Source organism: Myotis daubentonii, chromosome 12 (genome assembly GCF_963259705.1).
Source record: "Myotis daubentonii chromosome 12, mMyoDau2.1, whole genome shotgun sequence".
In the NCBI taxonomy this organism is placed as follows: Eukaryota; Metazoa; Chordata; class Mammalia; order Chiroptera; family Vespertilionidae; genus Myotis; species Myotis daubentonii.
The window spans coordinates 27,284,783-27,304,984 of record NC_081851.1 but is presented as its reverse complement, the minus strand read 5'-3'; positions in this window follow the sequence as shown (position 1 = coordinate 27,304,984).

Sequence of the window (20,202 nt, the reverse complement as noted above, 5' to 3'; positions counted from 1 at the left end):
GGCCAGTGTTGGGGCTGCTGGTGGCCCTGCCTCTCTTCTGCAGGCAGCACACAGAGCAGGGACCCGTAGGCCTGTCATCACCTGGAAGCTGCCACACCAAACTGAAAGCAGGCAGCAGTGGCTGAGTGAACTTTGCCTTGAAGGTGTGCAGGAGCAGTTTGATATGGGCATTGTAGGGCAGGACACCACAACCAGGTGTTGATGAGCAGCCTTCAGAACCCTGCAGTCTTGCCTAGCTGCTGAAAGCAGCGCAGGCTGCAGTAGGCCACCCCCAAGCCTAAGGCCTTGCTGTCTGGCTCAGAGTGCACCTCCCAGTAATGCTCCCCGCCATCAACCAGCCTGACCCCCAGCACCCTCTAGTACTCAGCTGTGAGGTGATCCCGTCCCCCATGACCTGAGGTATCCCCTTGGGAGAAGGAGTACCTCTGGCTGGGGAGTTGCAAGGGACACGTCTGCCCCTTGCCATCTTTCTCCAGAACCTTGATATCCTGCACTTTCCCACCCATGGTGTCCTACGAAGCAATAAGAAGACTCTTATCCACAAGTCAATAGAGACTAAGAAACCTGGGTTTCTACACCACCTGACTATAAAGAGGCAGTGCCCTCCCTTCTGCTGCTGAAGTGATGTCAGAGAAATCCAGCTAAAACAGGTTTAAGTAAGATGTAGAATCATAACATAATACAAAACTCCATATTTCAACCTAAAAATGTTCATTATACCAATAACCAAACAAAATGAAAACAGACAATGAATGGGTGCCAATACCAAGATGACAGGCTCATTATAATTATATAACACAGATGTTGAAGCAGCCATCAAAAAATGCCTGAGCTATTTTGACTCAGTGGATGGAGCATTGGCCGGTGGACTGAAGGGGGCGAGGAGGAGGGGGTGTGCCAGGTTCAATTCTGGTTGGGGTTGCATGCCCGGGTTGCTGGCTTGATCCCCAGTGTGGGGCTTGCAGGAGGCAGCCAATCCGTGATTCTCTCTCATCACTGATCTCTCCTCCTCCCTAGAAACAAAAGCTTCAATGAGCAATCACAAACACTTGAATCTAGTGGAAGAAAAAATAGAAAACCCCAGCAAGGAAAAAGAAAGTCTCAGCAAAGAAACAGAAGATATAAATTAGTACCAAGTAGAAATTTTAGAACTGAAAAATATAATAACCAAAATTAAAAGTTCAGAGGACAGGCCTAACAATAAAATGGAGGAGATAGAGGAAAGAATCAGTGAACTTAAAGACTGAACAATAGAAATTATTCATGTAACCAACAGAAAGAAAATAGATTAGAAAATAATTAGAGCCTTAGGGATCTATGGGACTCTAACAAAAGATAAACTATTCTTGTAATCAAAGAGAAGAGGAAAAGGGTAGGGCAAAAAGTGCTAAAAATAATGAATGAAAACTTCTGAAAAGTGGCAAAAGACATAAACTTACGGATTCAAGAAATGACATGAAATCCAAACAGTGTTACATTTTTTGCTTCAACCATCAAATATACTTTAGGAAACTCAAGAGGAGAAGAAAAGTCCATTTTATTTATTCATATTTCGCTTACTCAGTTCTTAATTCATGATGTTTCAAAGTTTCTTCCATCATTTTCTTTCCATTTAGAGAACTCCCTTTAGCTACTTTTTAAGGTAGATCTGCTATGACAAATTATTTCAGTTTCCCTTCCCCTGAGAATATCTTGCTTGAATTTCCCTTCATTCCTAAAGGCCATTTCCACTGGCTATGAAATTCTGAGTTACATTTTCTTTTCTTTCAGCAACTAAAAAAATTTTTTTTTAGGTATTTACTGTTTGTCTCCATAGTTTCTGATGAGAAATCTCTTGTCATTCAAATTGTTTTTCCCTGTAGGTTAAACATTTTTTCTATGGCCCCTTTAATAAATTTTCTTTGCCTTTAGTTTTCAGAGGTTCAATTTTTATATGCTGTGGCAATGGATTTCTTTAGGTTTATCCTAAATATGTCAGAGTGGATCAAAAAACCTAACCCAACTATATGTTTTCTAGAAGAAACCTACTTTAAAAATAAAGATGCATATAGAATAAAAGATGAAATGAAGAAAGATATCATGCTAACACTAATCTAAAGAAAGTGAGAGATCAGATAAGCAATGTAAGCAGAGACAGAAATCCTAAGAAAGAACCAAAAGAGCCCTAGCCGGTTCTGCTCAGTGGATAGAGCATCACCCTGTGGACTGAAGTTCCCGGGTTTGATTCCAAACAAGGGCACATGCCTGGGTTATGGGCTCTATTACCAGTAGGGGGTGTGCAGGAGGCAGCCAATCAATGATTCTCTCACATCATTGATGTTTCTATCTCTCTCTCCCTCTCCCTTCCACTCAGCAACCAATAAAAATATATTTGAAAAGGAAAGAAACAACCAAAAGACATGCTAGAGATAAAAGCACTATAATGAAAATGAGGAATTACATTGATACACTTATTAATTGGCTGTACATGGCTGAGGGAAGAACATCTGCTACAGAATATATCAATAGAAACATCCAGAACTTAAAAAAAAAAAACAACAAAGAGAACAAAGACTAAAAAGACAGAAGAGAATATCCAAGAATATGTGTAATGGGAATGTCAGAGCAAAGAAAAATCAAAAGGAACCTATGTCATATTTGAAGCAATAATGATTGACAATTTTCCCAAAATAATATCAGACACCTGATAAAAAATAACTCTGCCACCTAAGCATATTATTTTCCAACTATAGGAAATCAGAGATAAAGAAAAAATACTGAAAGAAGAGACAGGAAAAATATACTTTCTCTAAAAAAAAAAATGGAACAAATATCATGCCTGACTTCTCAGAAACCATTTAAGCAATAAGAGAGTGAAGTAAAATATTTAAAGTTTTGAGGGGGGGAAAAAAACCAGCCTAAAGTCCTATTCTCTATGACATTATCCTTCAAACACAAAGAATGAATAAAGACTTCTTGAGACAAATAAATATTGAGGAATTTACTACTAGAAATATTGACAAAAGTTCTTTAGAAAGAAAGAAAAGAACATGGGTCAGAAACTTCGATTTACATACAGAAAGGAATAGCACCAAAAAAGAAATAGTAAAGGTAAAACAAAAATTTTTGTTTCTTATTCCTTATTAACAATAGTATATTCAAAATAGTAGTAACAATGGATGCAATTATGTATATTTACATATATAAGCATATCTATAGTAAGTGAAATGGTTGACAGTAAAGTTACAAAGGATGGGAAGGAGGAATTAGGATTATTTTTATTATAAGGCACACTACCATGAAGTGGCATATTGCTATTTGAAAATGGACTTGAATTAGTTGTAAATGTATATCTCAAACTCTAGGACAACCACTAAAAAGAATTTATAAAAAGAGAAGTAAATTTGATATGCTAAGAAAGGAGACAAAATGGAATACTAAAATATGCTCAATTAAAACTACAAAAGAGAAGATTAAAATAGAAACAATAAACAAGAGTAACAAACAGAAAATAGTAATACATTTGGTAGATATTAATCCAACCATATTGATAATTAAGTACCAGTGGTCTAAATTTACCAAGTAAAAAGACAGAAATTGTCAGATTGGATCAGAAAACAAGATCCAACTATATATATTGTCTACAAGAAACCCACTTTAAATATAAGTAGACATATATATTAAAATAAGTAGAATTTTATACCCTTTTACCAACATTTCTCCATTTTTCCCACCCCTAAGTCCTTGGCAACTACCATTATACTGATTTTTGAGTTCAGCTTTTTGAGATTCCACACATCACATTGTATATACACCACGTTATGTGTCAATTATATCTCATTAAAACTGGTGTGGGGAGTTAAAAATAAATAAAATTAAAAAGTCTCTTCATGCATCAAAAAATAAAATAAGTGGGTGAAGAAAAGAATACCATAAAGTACTAAGAAAAGAAAACAGGAGAAGATAGCTATCTTAATTTTAGATACAGCAAATTTCAAAGCAGAGAAAGTTATCAGGTATAAAGAAGAGCATTATAAAATGATAAAGGAACCAGTTCTCTAAGATATATTAATCCTTAAAATGTATGCACCTAACAAAAAAGCATCAAACTCTGTGAGGCAAAGAGCAATAGATTTGCAATGAGGAACAGGTTATTCCATTATCTTACTTGGAGACTTAAGTACCCCTTTATCAGATAGGACAGATCCAGCAGGGAGAAAATCATAGTTGAGAACATAGTGGAACTCAACAACATCATCAATCAGCTATATATAATTTACATCTATATACTACTTCCTCCAACAACAGCAGACTACACATTCTCAAGTTCAAAGGGAGCACTCACTAAGGTAGACCACACTTTTGCTATTAAGCACACTTCAACAAGTTTATAGGAACAGAAATCATACAGTGTCTGCTCTCAGGTAACAATGGATTTAAACTATAAATCAATAAGAGAAAGATGGCAGAGAAAGTCTGCAAATACTTGGAGATTGAACAACACAGTTCTAAATAACACATGATTTAAAGAAGAAATCTCAAGAGAAATTTTAAAAATATTGTGAACTAAATGAAAATACCATGTATTAAAATTTGTTGGATGCATCAAAATTAGTGCTGAATTAGAGGGAAATTCATAGCATTGAATGGATGCATTAGTAAAATAGTCTAAAACCAATAATCTAAGTACCCCCTTAGGAAACTAGATGAAGTAGAGCAAATTAAATTCAAAGTAAGCAGAAGAAATGAAATAAAACGAAAGCAGAAATCAAATTTTGTTTGAATACCAGAGGTTAGGCTTTTTAATGCTAATTTATAATGAAATTAATGATGTGTAAATAAACAGAGTTGGTTCCTTACCTGAAATGACACAGGAAGAGGATGTTGCAGAAATGTCTATGAAGTGTATAAGGTTATTTGTGCCATTTGCTTGCAATTAACATGATGCTATAGAGAGAAATAGTAATCCAGGGCCAAGTTCTTTTGCAAAAATGAACATATAATCCCAATAGTGGCTTTCAGGACAAAATATTATTAGTAATAGTCTTAAATCTTACTTGTACTCAAGTTTTTTTAAAATACAAAACAATCTCAGTCATGATACTCTCTGTAAGCCCAGATCACCACTAGAAAAAGAAAAGAAAAAGTAGGTCTGTGTAGCTTCCAAGTGCTGTTCTAAACTACCCCAAACTAATTTGGTCCTTTTAGAACCCTTTCTGGGAAATGTCTAAGTTCCCAGTGATTACTGGGATCACTATCAGGTTGCATGCTATAATGATATAATTCAAGAAGTCTTGGACATACAAACTTGTAAGCACATACAAACATTTGCTATCAAGTAAGCACAAAAACAATCATATGACACCCTCATTCTCTGTCCTTATAAACAACAACAAGCAAATAAATTCTTATTTATTTTTAATCCTCACCTGAGGATATGTTTGTGTTTTTATTGATTTTTTTAGAGAAAGAGGGGAAGAGAGAGAGAGAGAGAGAGAGAGAGAGAGAGAGAGAGAGAGAGAGAGAGAAACATCGATGTGAAAGAGAAACATGGATTGGTTGTTTCCCAGACTGGCCCCAACTGGGGATTGAAGCTGAAACCTTTTGGTGTGCAGGACAATGCTACAACCAACTGAGCCACCTGGCCTAGGCACAAGCAACTAACTTTCATGTACGTTTTACACCAATGCAAATTTGACAATATTTTGACTGCAGGGTCAGCTAACCTTGCCAGAATCTCCTATTAATTAGGGGTATACAAAACCAAATGAGCACTAGGTTGATTTTGGGGTGCCACCCCAAAAGATACTGGGCTCTCAAGATTCTTATATCTAATCCCAACATGGGCAGATGTACCTGTATAATATTTCTAATAAAACACATGTTTGGTCATTACTCACTTCAGCAATACAAAAATTATTTCTAATATCTCATGCTAATTAACAGACTGCCTCCTTTAGTGATTCACAAATTAAATGCTCACCAAATCCACTGGGAATCCTGTTAAAATGCAGACTGATTCATTATGTCTGGATTAAAGGCCTGAGATGCTTCATTCTACCATTGTAGGTGATGCCTCAGTTAGGGGCTCTGGACCACACTTGGAATATTAGGGGGATAGCACAGATTTAGAGGGTGATATTGAAGTGCCTGTTTGAGGCTGCTCCGAGTGTGTGCTCCTGGTTATTAGAATGTATATTTAAATAGGGTATATCAAGTGCTAAACAATTATTTTGGTGTAAAATTAATTTTCTCATCCATGTACATATCACACAGCTGATGTATTTTAAAGTACAGATAATATAAAATAGTCTCTCCAAATAGAATGGGAACAAACAAATAACATGTCACTTTGGCAGAGAGGGAAAAGGGAAGAGAGAATGAGTAGAGTGCCACTACTCAGTGTAAAATTTTATGAAAGCAGTGCCCACTTGGCTCTACTTTCTCATAGAAACCTGAGAATTTCCAATACGGAACACAGTCATTAGTCATCTCCCAGCCCAATTCCCTCAGACACATGATAGCTAAACATCAGGCTGTGTTTGTTTGCTTTTTCTCCCCAATGGGGAAAGATATGCCCATTGGCTGACATTTTACAATGAGCTTTATTTATTAACAGCTTGTGCCTCAGAGCAATGTTGCTACCCATTGCTATTGGAACTACATATGAATTGACAATGTTAGCATCCATCAAAATTAAATGCAATAGGTTCCCTTGATATCAATATGCATTGTTTATACCACTTCCATCTAATCATCTTAGACAAGTTCTTATCCCAGCCAACTGAAGATTATTATATATGCAAGCACAATATAATCTAACAAGATATAATAAGATATAATAAGATATATTCACATATATTTTCTGCCATTAGGCATAAACAAATGTATCTTTGATAGCAGTGTTGTGCGGTGATATTATCCTGAATACAGTTCTACTGGTCTCAGGTTAGTTATTTCCAAAATAACTCAAGGCTTTGATTCTGATCCCAAATACTTTGAAAACTTTGCATTTGGAATTATTGGTCACTTCATTCCCATATTTGATTTAACCAGTAGCATGATTGAGACAATTACTTAGATTGAATTAATTTTTGTTTAATTTATATTTATTAATTTGAGAGAGAGAGAGAGAGAGAGAGAGAGAGAGAGAGAGAGAGAGAGATGGAGAGAGGGAGAGAGGCATAGATTTGTTGTTCCACTTATTTATGCACTCATGGGTTGCTTCTTCTATATGCCCTGATGGGGATCAAACCCACAACTTGGAGTATCAGGATGATGCTCTAACCAACTGTGCTACCCAACAGGGCCTTAGATTTCATTCTAACTTTTCAAAAACTTAAAATGAGCACTAAAACTGAGATAAAAAATATGAATACTTAGGAACTCATAATATGGAAAAAGAGACAAATATGAAACTTGAGCATTATGAAGTGTTGTTATGAGGTTGCACCAAGAACTGTCTGAGGAATAATGCAGGGTAAGGAAACCAACTGTCTGGATAGATCAGGAAAACTTCAGAGATGACTCTATTTGCTGAGTCTTGGAGGAAGAACAAGGGGAATGCAGAAAGTTGAGAGGAAGGAGAACATTCTTAAAAGAAAGAAAACCCATGAACAAGAAAGTCACAAAATTATAAATGTCATAGTGTGTTCAAAATTTGTCAAGATTGTGTTAGTGGCAGGAGTTGAAGCTAAAAAGGCAAACATTGCCTCAAAATAAAGAACTTAATGTGCCACATTGAGGCATCTGGACTTGATCCAGAAGGCAGTATTTATTTAATGAAGGAGAGTTATAATGGGAAGTGTGATTTTGAGAAAGGCAACTCTCTGGTAACCTGGATACTCAGTTAGAGGGAACGTAAACTGAAGATACAGATATCAAGTACAAGGCAAATACAATGGCTTGAGCAAGAGTACATGAGGCTGAATCAGTTCAGTGATAATGGACACAAATGCTCGGAGGTAGTCTGGACATATTTGAGAGTACTTAGATATGGGGCCAAGGAATAGCCCTCCTTGCATTTATAAAATGTAAGATATAGTTCTGATTGTTTGATTAAGCCCTAGTGTTTGACATGAAGTCTTATAGCTAAGATCTGGAAACAACCCAAGTGCTCATCGGTAGATAAATGGATAAAAAAGCTGTGGTACCTTTACACAATGGAATATTATGCAGCTGTAAAAAATGATCTCTTACCCTTTGAGGCAGAATGGAGGGACCTGGAGAGCATTAGGCTAAGTGAAATAAGCCAGTCAGAGAAAAAAAAGTATCACATTATCTCACTTATATATGGAATCTAATGAACAAAATAAACTGACAAACAAAATAGATCCAGAGACATGGAAGCAAGTAACAGACTGAAGATTCTCAGAGGGAAGGGGGTAAAGGGAAGAGATCAATCAAAGAACGTATATGTAGATATGCATAACCCATGGACACAGACAATAGTGCAGGTTTTCTTATGTATGATCTCTGCTATTATCCTCTGCTCAATTTATTATGCAGCCATCATAGGCCTCAGGATGCTTTGGGACCTGTGGCAGCTTTGAATAAATTCCAGTATAAATCATGATAATGGCTTTTCTACGTTGCTGTTTATTCAGATGCCCTAAAGAGTTGCATTTCCATTTTGTTGTACCTATGAACACAGTTCAGACAATCACATGTAAAACTGTTTCTCCCTAATTCCTTATTTCTGAATTGAATATTCACACAGTGTGCAAAGAGCAAAAGGTAAAGCTCAGACATGTTAGGAACAAGTTGTCTTCTAGTAGATTCCATCAGAGAGGAAGGATTTCTGGACTCACTGAGGAGTAGCCCACTAATCCCTTCTAGCATTCTAGATAAAGCAATCTGGCTTCATTGGCCTCAACTGCCAGCTCTTACTCATGCCATATCCTGATGACTTCATAGCTAAGCGAATCTTGATTCCAGCCCTTGAGCGAAGGATCTTGCCATATCACTGCCAAGTTTTGTCTATGCTCCTCCTTCTAAAGTGGTTGCCATCTGCTCAAAGATCAGGCATCAATTGTGAAAATCAGGATGAACATAATGCTCGCCATTACCTGACTCATACTGGACAAATTTAGAGATAATAGCTTAATCCAACCACCTATAAGGAAGAAAAATGAGATCTCTTAGGATTGGTGAGAGCAAATTAAGTAAAACTTTGGGATTTAGGCAGTCACATCAGCCTCTTTTACGAAATGTCATTGCTCCTTATGGAGACTATACCTTGCATGTTATTTTGACACCGGTTTTCAGCTGAAAGGAGTAATGATTCGGCAAGCTCCAGGCTCTCAGCATACTACGTGGCATGTGATAAAGTGGCATTAGAGCAGCAGCACTTGGAATTCCAATTTGCGGTTAGGACTAGGGTAGTGGATTGGCTGTTGAGGTCATTCAGCCTTAAATCCAGTCCGGGCATGCTTTCAGACCAACACTATGACTTTGGCATTGCCATCAGTATCACACAGCTGTGCCAGAATTGTCAAGAAAGGACAGATGAGTTTAAATCATCCAGACTTTCTCATTGTCTCATTCTTCTGAGATAAGGGAAAGAAAATACTATGAAGAGGAATTTCAAGAGCAGTTGGCCCTTTCAGGCCAGAACTAATGAAAAAGTATTAAATCTTAGTAAATGGGGATCCCCAGGCATCGAACCAGGTCCTACTCTTTCCTCTGAAAGGAGGAGGTAAAATTATTTACCTAAATTAGACCCAACATGTCTGCTCATCTCCTACAGTCATTCATTATCATGATCATCTCCATACCCTTTTAAGGGTATAAACATTTCCATTAAATGTTTATCATAGACAAAAGCCAGGTCCCTAAATTCCCCAGAGATATTCAAGGGGGCTTGGCACTATAGGTCCTCACCTATTTCAACTCCAGCACCCCACAAAAACCGGACCTGAGTTCGAATGGCTTGAATGTGGTAATTTCCATCATTCCCCCTGCAACGCCCACAACCAGTGTTGCTACTCAGTACAGCACATCTGCTCTCAGAGCCTTTCTCAAGACAGCACTTCATCGCCCCCTGCCCTAAGGTCCCAAAACAAAATAAAGGTCTGAGTGAGCAATTAACTCAATGTACTGTTCTCTGTTTCAGCGATGGCTCTCTAGGCTACTTTGGGAGTTCCCCTGACTCTACTAAGACCAGTGGCTATAAGAATTGATGCAATTTCTAAATGGAATCTAACAAAGGTTCCAAAAGTGGTGTAGGCACTTGTCAGTATCAATGTCATATGCACCAAGCAGGATTTGACTACTCGCCATCTCAGAGTCAAGTACAACTTTATTATCCCTGTTGAGGGTCACAGAAGCAGGGTAGTGAGTGTGGAGGCCTTGCATTTCATTCTGATTGGATGAAGTGTGCTAAGAAACCAGGTAAAGAAAAAAAGATACTTACCCATGGGTGAGGGCCAGGGCACTCTGACTCCCATTGGCTCCAACAACGCACTCTTCCTCACCTCTCATATTCAACTCACTAGGGCTTTTGTCTCTGCTTTCAAAATGGCTCTCAAGTTCATCCCTCTCTTGTATACTGCCTGATAAGCTTCCTAAGAGACTATATGAACCTTTTGTTTGGCTGCTCCTAGCTTCAGTTTATATCACACTCTGCTGCCAGTCCATCCTCCTGAAGCGTGCTTGAAATCACTGACATGTGTCACCTTTCAATCTGCATGCACACTCTCATCTGGCATATAAGGTCTCAGACTTCTGGCCTTAACCTCTCAACTCTATTTTCTGCTCTCACCCAAGTTCTTGTCCAAAGTCATGTAGTTCCCTGTACACAGTGTATCCTTGGGACTCTCCCTCTCTTATTCCCTTTCCTGGAAAGTCCTCCCCTCTTTCTTCCTTTTGGATTTCCAAATACTATGCTTGGCTCCAGTCAAACTCTGACTTACCATGCAATATTTCCTGATCCTCTGCCCTTGAACTGCTCATACTTTCTTCTGTGCTCTTTTAGCAACCAGACTATATTTGTCATATAGTGTTGATTACACTCTCCTTTATTTTAATGTTCACTAGCTTGTCAACTCAGAGCATGTAAACTTGTTATCTGGTGTAACTTTGCACATATAAGATCCTGAGGCATGATGCCAATAACAATAAATATGAAATGATTCAACCTGCTGTTCTGGCTCTTTTACATTTTGCCACCTGGGTGTTTATTTACAGAGATCTTATGCTGTGATGGTTAAGGGTTCAGCCTTTGGGCCCTGGCCAGTATGGCTCAGTTTGTTGGACATTGCCCCATGTACCAAGGGTTTGCTGCTTCAATTCCAGTCAGGTCAGATGCCCAGGTTGTGGCCTGATCGCCAGGATTGGGCATGCAGGAGGCAGCCAATCATTGATGTTCCACTCTCACATCAACGTTTCTCTCTCTCTCCCTCTCCATTCCTCTCTAAAAGTCAATTAAAAAATATATTTAAAAAATATAGAGTTCAGACTTTAGAATCCAAACTATCTGGATTTGAATCTTGGCTCTATCCCCTAACATCTGAGTGATCTAGGGCAAGTTACTTCATGGGGATTGTTAATAGGGACCTCACACAGCCACCACAAGAATTAAATGAGTTGATATGAGTAAAGCATTTAGAACAGTGCCTGGTACACAGTAGACATTTAATAAAAAAGTAGCAAGTTCATTTAGCTGCTCTTTAAGTCTGTGACCCTTAAAGAACAAAGGACAGGGTAGCATGTTGTACAGAGGTTTTATTTACAACTAGAGGCCCAGTGCATGAAATTCGTGCATAGGTGGGGGAGTGTCTCGCAGCCCGGCCTACACCCTCTCCAATCTGGGACCCCTTGGGGGATGTCCAACTGCCAGTTTAGGCCCACAGGGATCAAGCCTAAACCGGCAGTCGGACATCCCTCTCACAATCTGGGACTGCTGGCTCCTAACCGCTCACTTGCCTGCCTGCCTGATTGCCCCTAATGGCTTCTGCCTGCCTGCCTGATTGCCTCCTAACCACTCCCTTGCCGGCCTGATTGACTCCTAACTGCTCTCCTGACAGCCTTATCACCCCCAACTAACCTCCCCTGCTAGCCTGATCACCCCCAATTGCCCTCCTCTGCCGGCCTGTTCGCCCCCAACTGTCCTCCCCCGCCAACCATCTTGCAGCAGCCATCTTGTGGTGGCCATCTGGTGATGGCCATCTTGTGATGACGTCACACATGATGCCACCTAGGCTTTTATTAGATAGGACTAGAGGCCCGGTGCACAAAAATTTGTGCACTTGGGGGGGAAGGAGGGTTCCTCAGCCCGTCTTGTGCCCTCTCGCAGTCTGGGACCCCTCGGGAGATAACGCCCTGCTGGCTTAGGCCTGCTCCCGGGTGGCAGAGGGCAGGCCCAATCCCTAGGTGCAGCCCCTGGTCGGGCTCAGAGCAGGGCCGATTGGGGAGTTGGGGCACCGCCCCGTCATGCACAGAGCAGGGCGGATTGGGAGGTTGCGATGCCACCCTCAGTCATGCTCAGGGTAGGGCCGATTGGGGGGTTGGTGCACCGCCCCCTGTCACACTCAAGGCAGGGTCGATGGGGAGGTTGCGGCGCCACCCCCTGTCATGCACAGAGCAGGGTCAATCAGGGGGTTGAGGCACTGCCCCCTGTCACGTACAGAGCAGGGCCCATCTGGGGGGTTGGGGAGCTCCCCCCTGTCACACACAGAGCAGGGCCCATCAGGGGGGTTGGGGAGCTCCCCCCTGTCATGCACAGAGCAGGGCCCATCAGGGGGTTGAGGAGCTCCCCCCTGTCACTCACAGAATAGGACCGATAGGGGTGTTGGGGCACCGCCCCCATCACACACAGAGCAGGGCGGATCAGGGGGTTGGGGCACCACCCTCTATCACCCACCGAGCAGGGCCGATCAGGGGGTTGGGGTGCCGCCACTGTCACACTCAAGGCAAGGCCAATGGGGAGGTTATGGCTCTACCCTGTCACACACAGAGCAGGGCCCATGGGGGGGGGGGGTGTTGGGGTGCCACACCCTGTCACACACAGAGCCGCAGTGCTATCAGGGGGTTGGGGAGCTCCCCCGTATCAGGCACAGAGCAGGGCCTATCAGGGTGTTGGGGCGCCACACCCTGTCACACACAGAGCCGCAGGGCAATCAGGGGGTTTGGGCGCTGCCCCCTTTCACGCTGATCCCGGTGCCGGGAGGCCTCTCGGCTCCACTGATCCCGGTGCTGGGAGGCATATTACCCTTTTACTATATAGGATAGAGGCCTGGTGCATGGGTGGAGCTGGCTGGTTTGCCCTGAAGGGTGTCCTGGATCAGGGTGGGGGTCCCCACTGGGGTGCCTGGCGAGCCTGGGTGAGGGGATGATGGCTGTTTGCAGCTGGTCACACACCCTTCAGGGTGGGGGTCCCCACTGGGGTGCCTGGTCATTCTGGGTGAGGGGCTGAGGGCTGTTTTCACGCTGGTGGGTGACTGAAGCTCCCAACTGCTCCTTTTTTTCTTTCTTTTTTTTTATTCTGGGCCAGCTTTAGCTCTGGCTACAGCTCTGAGGCCTCTGCTGCTGAAAGCAGGTATCTAGTTTGTTTGGGTTCTATAATCGAAACAATGTATAACTTCAGCTCTGAGATCCCGGCTCCGCTGAAAGCAGGTTTCTGGGGTTTTGTTTAGCTTCTATATTTGTTACAATGTTTCATACTGCAAGTTCATAGACTGGCAAGGCAGGCGGGGAATGTTGGAGTCCTCCGTCACTGAAGCAAGCAAGCCTCATGTTCGCTTCCAGCTGCCTGGCTGCCGGCCGCCATCTTGGCTGGCAGTTAATTTGCATATCGCCCTGATTAGCCAATGGGAAGGGTAGCGGTCGTACGCTAATTACCATGTTTCTCTTTTATTAGATAGGATGAGCCAGGAAGAGAAAGGCTCTGAAGCAGAAGTAGCCTAGCAGATTCTGCAATCCAGGAAGACATGATGAGGAGTCCACTAAGACAGAAAGGAGCAGGCAGGTCTAGAATCCCAGATGGACAGGAATCAGAAACTAAGGAATCAGATTCTGTGAGAGCAGTGCCATGAACAGCATGGAAAATGCCTAGTCCCAGAGTAGATGTGGCTTACCATCTCTCCAAATTTAGCACTCTAATTTATTTCTACAGAAAGACATTAGTATTTAGAGTTGAAACTGGGAGACAACTGGAGAGAAGAGACACCAGAGGACTGTACGCAGAGGCACAGAATGGATATGATGGTCCGCAGAAGGATTAAGCTGTCTACACAAATACAAACGGTGTCATTCACTTGCCCACAGTTACTGCTGGGCAAGAGTGCCTTAGAGCTGTCCCATTTGACACTGAAAATGTGATTCTGGGAACCACCAATAATAATGAAGGCAGAAATGTCAAACTTTGCAAAACTACTAGCTTGAATAACAGAGCAGTAGTTGTTGATTGGTTACTTGATTAATAATCGGGTTCTCTTTACTTTGGATGCTCATTCTTCTATCTTAGATGAAAAGTATGAGTGCTTTAGACATCTTGATGACTGGGTTTTAGCACAGCTGTTCTCATCCCAGTTTAGTTGTAATTGATAAAAATAGTTGGATTCACCTCTCAGGCTATTGAAAATAGTAAATATTTACTGGGTTTATTTCGGAATATTTTAGTAATAAAATACTTAAATGTCATGGACAAAACCATTACGCAGTCATTTTTATTAGTGGCATCTGTTAATTAAAATATTGCGTAACAATAAAAATTAGATTGGCCTTAAAACTACAAGTATATTAAGGTCTATATCCTTCCACTGTACTTATTTTAAAGTTGGTGATTAGAACAAAGAGTTAATGTAATAATATTGGATTAAGTCTCTATCTTTTAAGGATCTAAAACCATGTAAAATTTAGAATAAAACAACAGGAACAGACCTATAGAATCCAGAACTCTATAATATACATTCACCATGTGCTGTTCACAGGGGTATGTTTAATATGTCCTCCATATTCAGGTATTTTGTAAACAGTGTTGACTTTTATCTTATGTTCAATAGTCTTTAAATCCCAACAGCATTATAATTTTTGCATTTTTTAAAATGCCTGAGCAAGTGTCTACAATAATAATATAATCTAAAGAATTTTAAAGGTAAAACTACTTGTGGAAGTAGTATACATAGTGATGTGAGCAATTTCACATGTATGTAACATGCACCTGTGCATATCCAGCCTCAGTGACATGTTTATGCCAATCGCAGGATAGCATTTGCAGTCCAGTTTAATGCCAATTTGATAAATGGCATTTCAGTTGAGCAAGCAAACATAGTGCAAATATTTGACTTATTTTTTTGAAAATGTGAATTTGTGTAAAATATTTGAAGGAATTATTTAAGGTATAAAAATGATGTTTTCAAGAAGAGTTGGAAACTGGAATGTGGCTTTAAATCCAGGCAGCAGTGTGGAGTGATCGCAGGGCCTGAACGGAGAGGCTGGCCCAGAGCAGGCCTGGGAGGGCGGCCTGGTGTGTTTCAGCTCTGAGTGTGGCTCTAGGTCTGCCCTGAATCTGTTCATATTGGACGAGGCAGAAAAACACTGAGATGTTACTGGAGCTTGTGTATAAGGAAGCTTGCAGTCCTTCTGTCTACCCTATTCTGAAGAATAAACAAAACATTTTTCTGGCTGCCTTTTAAACATTTTAAAAAGGAAGGATAGGGCAAGGCGCTAGTTACTCTGAGGGGTCAGTGTTATAAATGCAACCGAAAGACTGTGTAAGTATTCTTTTCCTTTTCTAAAAAAATCTGCTTAATGAAAATAAAAAGGTAAAACCCAAGTTTTTACATAGTTTAATCAGCCAAAACGAGTATTCCACTTAGATCTGGAAGTAGGATCTATAAAGCATTTTCTCAGACTTCCACCTTAAGAAAACCATCACAAGGTCCGAATAAGACTGGCTAGACAGTTCTGTAGATATTTTTGGTGCTGAACTATGACATGAGCCTTATAGATTGTAAAATAGAGCTAGTTGGAACTAATGTACAGAATTCAATTTTTAAAACTTTATTTGCTGTTAAATTCTGTGAAGTCTCAGTTATCTAAAACAAATGTACACAAATATGAAATGTAATGTTTCACATTGCAAGGTAATATGTAATGTAGTGTTTGTAAAATACTCTTGTCTAATATTAACTAGTGGTACTTTGATTTGTACAGTCATACTTTATTAAAATGACTTCATTTTAACATCCAGATTAATAATGGAAGTTCAGATTTAAAGATTGATGGGAAAGTGGTGCATGCAATACTTTCACAAGTATTGGGAGTTCGGTATGTTTTGAAAAGAGTAACTTTTGGTGTCAGAAAAAGGGTTGTCTCAAAGTCCATTGCCAGCAATGGGCAGGCCCAGTAATATGGCACAGAATTAACTGTACACCTTATTGTCAGTGAGGTGAGTAACTTTGAATAAAGTTTTCGAGAAGTAAAAAAAAAATGATGTTTTCAACCTGCTATTCAAGCCTACAGAGTTTTCTTTTCAGTGTAAATTTGTTTTCTTCATTCTTCCCAATACAAAAGTGTTTCAAAAAATAAGTTTGATTTTTTGTAAGATAATTTATTTGGAGATTCCAATTCCCTGTTAAACAAAACAATCATGACCTTTTTCTCTTACGTTTTTATTTATAAGTAAGTAATCCTTCATTTGGTTAGTGAGTATTAAGATGTGCACAGCCATTGTGGCTCAGTGGTTGAATGTGGAGTTATGATCCAGGAGGTCACAGTCCAATTCCAGGTCAGGACACATGCCCAAGTTGTGGGCTCAATGCCCAGTAGGAGTGTGCAGGAGGCAGCTAATCAATGATTCTCATCATTGATGTTTCTCTTTCCCTCTCCCTTCCTCTTGGAAATCAACAAAAAATATTTTTAAGAAATAGAAAGATGTGTTAGAATGTAGATGCCTTGTCCAGCTCTCTGAAACAAAATTAAAAACTTAATTGTTTTTTTAAAAAAAAAGCTGTTTGACACATAAACCTCCCAGTTCCCAGCCCTTTCCTGTCCCTCTGGCCTCCATCCACTTGCTGATCCTTTTTTTCTCTTTCCCTCTGTCTGCTTTCAAGTTATGACCTCACCTATCCATGTTATATAGTGTTAGCAACTAACTATGTCTGTAGTGAAGGAGTATTAGAGTGATCCAGTCTTAGGCATTAATAGCCTGAGACAGAAAAATGTGTCACATAATGTTGAAGAATAGTGCTAAGCACTTTGACAAGTACAAAAGTGGCATGAGTCAAGATACGGTCCAGCTCTCATTCTGGTTTGAGAGAAAGTGCTAAGGCACTTGCAATAGTATTACTAATACATGATAATGTGTTTAAAAGCAATTTATGTGTACTGAGCTATAAGTGCTGCAAGGATTCAAAATAAAAGTGGCCCAGTAATGACTGCAGTGATCAAGGAAGGTTGCTTTGAATGAGTTAAGTGGCCCTGAAGGATGGATATGACTTGGCTAAGCAGAGGGAACAGAGGTGATCGCATGAGGCACAGTAGAAAAAATATATATATGCAAAGAGAAATAAATGAACACAGTACATTTATGTGAAGACAAGGTTGCCTGGAGTGAGCAGTACAGGTTTTAAGGCCGGGCCGCTCTATGCTGAGGAGAGCTCTGAATAGCAAAGAGAATAACTGAAGCACATACAGTGGAGAATAAGGAACCACTGTGTGAGATCTTGATTATTTGTTTTCTCATATAAAAAAATGAGAAATTTGAGCCCTAACTGGTTTGGCTCAGTGAATAGAGTGTCGGCCTGTGGACTGAAGGGTCCCAGGTTCGATTCTGGTCCAGGGCATATACCTTGATTGCAGGCACATCCCTAGTGGGAGTGTGCAGGAGGCAGCTGATTGATGTTTCTCTCTCATCGATGTTTCTAACTCTCTATCCCTCTCCCCTCCTCTCTGTAAAAAAAATCAATAAAATATATTTTTAAAAATTAAAAAAATGAGAAATTTGAAAATCACTAGAATTTCAGGAAATTTGAACTTCTTTGAATAAAGCAATCTCCTTGGCTAATTACATTAACACTTTATATTCACAGACAGCTTCGCCTTCAGGGCTTCACCCACCTACCTTTGTAACCAAGGGACAGAAAAAGTGAAAGGAGTTTTAGGGATAAAATAGGCAGGTTTAGGGAGTTTTAGGAATAAAGAGGGTCCATGGGTGCCTGGAGCCGGTCCATCCTTGCTGTTTCAAGGGACCTGGCATATATGGCATACTGTTCTTAATATGTTTGCTCACCTTCTTGGCACTATGTGTTTTAACCAAGGTCACCTCTCTGAGAAAGGTTGTTTCCCCAGGTAGGGATTTTCCCCTGAAGTTAGGGAGGGAATAAAACCCCTTAATTAAGTGCCAGGTGGGTAATTAATCACTTTAACTATGAACAATCATGCTTAAGCTACATAATCTTTACTCCCTGGAATGGACATAAGAAACCCCCTAACCTTTGGAATAGAGATTGATAGGATTGGAATCAACTGGTATAAATACAGATGTAACAAGACAACAGGACACAGAACCTAGACACAGAACCTAGACACAGAACCTAGACACAGAACCTAGACACAGAACCTAGAGACAGAAGAACTTCGCTGGAGAGAACATGGCAAAAGATCCTGGACAGAAACTGGAGACAGAACCTAGAGACAGAACCTAGCGAGAGAACATGGCAAAAGATCCTGGACAGAAACTGGCCACAGAACCTGGAGACAGAACCTAGCGAGAGAACCTGGCTAAAGATCTTGGACAGAACCTGGCTACAGAACTTGGCTGGAGAACCTACAGAACCTGGCAATAGAACCAGGCAAGAGAACCCAACCATGCTGATCAACTGAACGCTGCCTCTGTGTCATTCCTTCTTCGCCAACTCCGTCCACACCTTTGGGGACCCTTGGACCTGCTGGGGTGGGACCCCAGCACATGGGGGAAGGAATGCATAGGTGAGGGCTTGGAACTGCCAGAAGGCATACATTCACTGGGGGGGGGGGGGGGGGTGCCGCAGGATAAGAGGAGAGGATGGCATTCATTCACAGAAGATAGGGAAAGCCACAGGGTATGGGGAGAAAGAGGAAATCAAATTTTCACAGAGGATAGAGAATTCTACCACTGAAGGGGGAGAGGTAGAGGAGGGAAGTTTCTATAATGACCAATAAGAAGGGAGCATCAAGAGACAAAGAACTGCAGCTCTTATAAACCTTAGCAAAAAAGAGCTTGGTGGGTTACCCCCTGGGAACCCCTTCCCTACATGGGAGTCTGTATTTGCTTCCAATAAATTTCCACCATTTCATCTACCATCTTTTGTCCATGGCTTCATTCTTGGGATCCATCTGGACAAGAAATCACCCTTGCATCCTGCTCAGGAAAACAACCCCACTCAAAATCAACTGGCTTTTCAAGATCGGGAAAACAGATCCAGGGGTTAGATCTACAACTTCCTTATTTCCAAGAATTGAGCTTCTACTGCTAGGTCAGACCTGTCCTGAGTACTCTATTAACATTCAAAGGTTATTGTAATGTCTCTTACAACACTCTCACAACGTATTTTGTTTGTTTATCAGGTTTTTCTGTAAATTTATTATAGTTAAGTAAGCCTTACTCTCTTGATTCTAGCTGTTGAGTTCATTCATTCCTAATGTTGATAAACTCTGTCTTCCAAAACCACAGACCTGAAGGCCAGATGCTGGTCCTTGGTGAATTTTCCAGGCAAAGGCTCCCTTGGAAAGTCTCTTGTCAGCTACACCTGGTACAGTGGAATAGACTGCCCATAGCTATAGTTATCAAGACATTGTCACAAGGCTTGGTTAAACAGGCTGTATGGTGATAATATGTTGGATGAGACTTCCTTAAACCAGTCTGGGAAGCAACCAAGTTTCAATAAAAGCCCAGAAGTTACAATCCATCTAAAACCATTAAACTGATTATTGACTATCTCAGTTCAAATTGATTAGAATCATGACTTGACTGAGGCTTCCTAACCCCTTGGTTTTTGTCACAAGATGGTAATAAATTTATAATGGTATTTACTCCAGTGGTAGGCAGTCTTCAGTATTATTGACACTCCCATCAAATACCCAGAAATCTCTCCTGATTCTTTTGTTTGTTTTGGGTATTGTTGTTTTTTTCAGTTACAGTTTACATTCAATATTATTCTGTATTATTTTCAGATGTATAGCATAGTACTTTGCAGAGTGGTCCCCCTGATATTTCAAGTACCCACTTGGCCCCATAGAGAG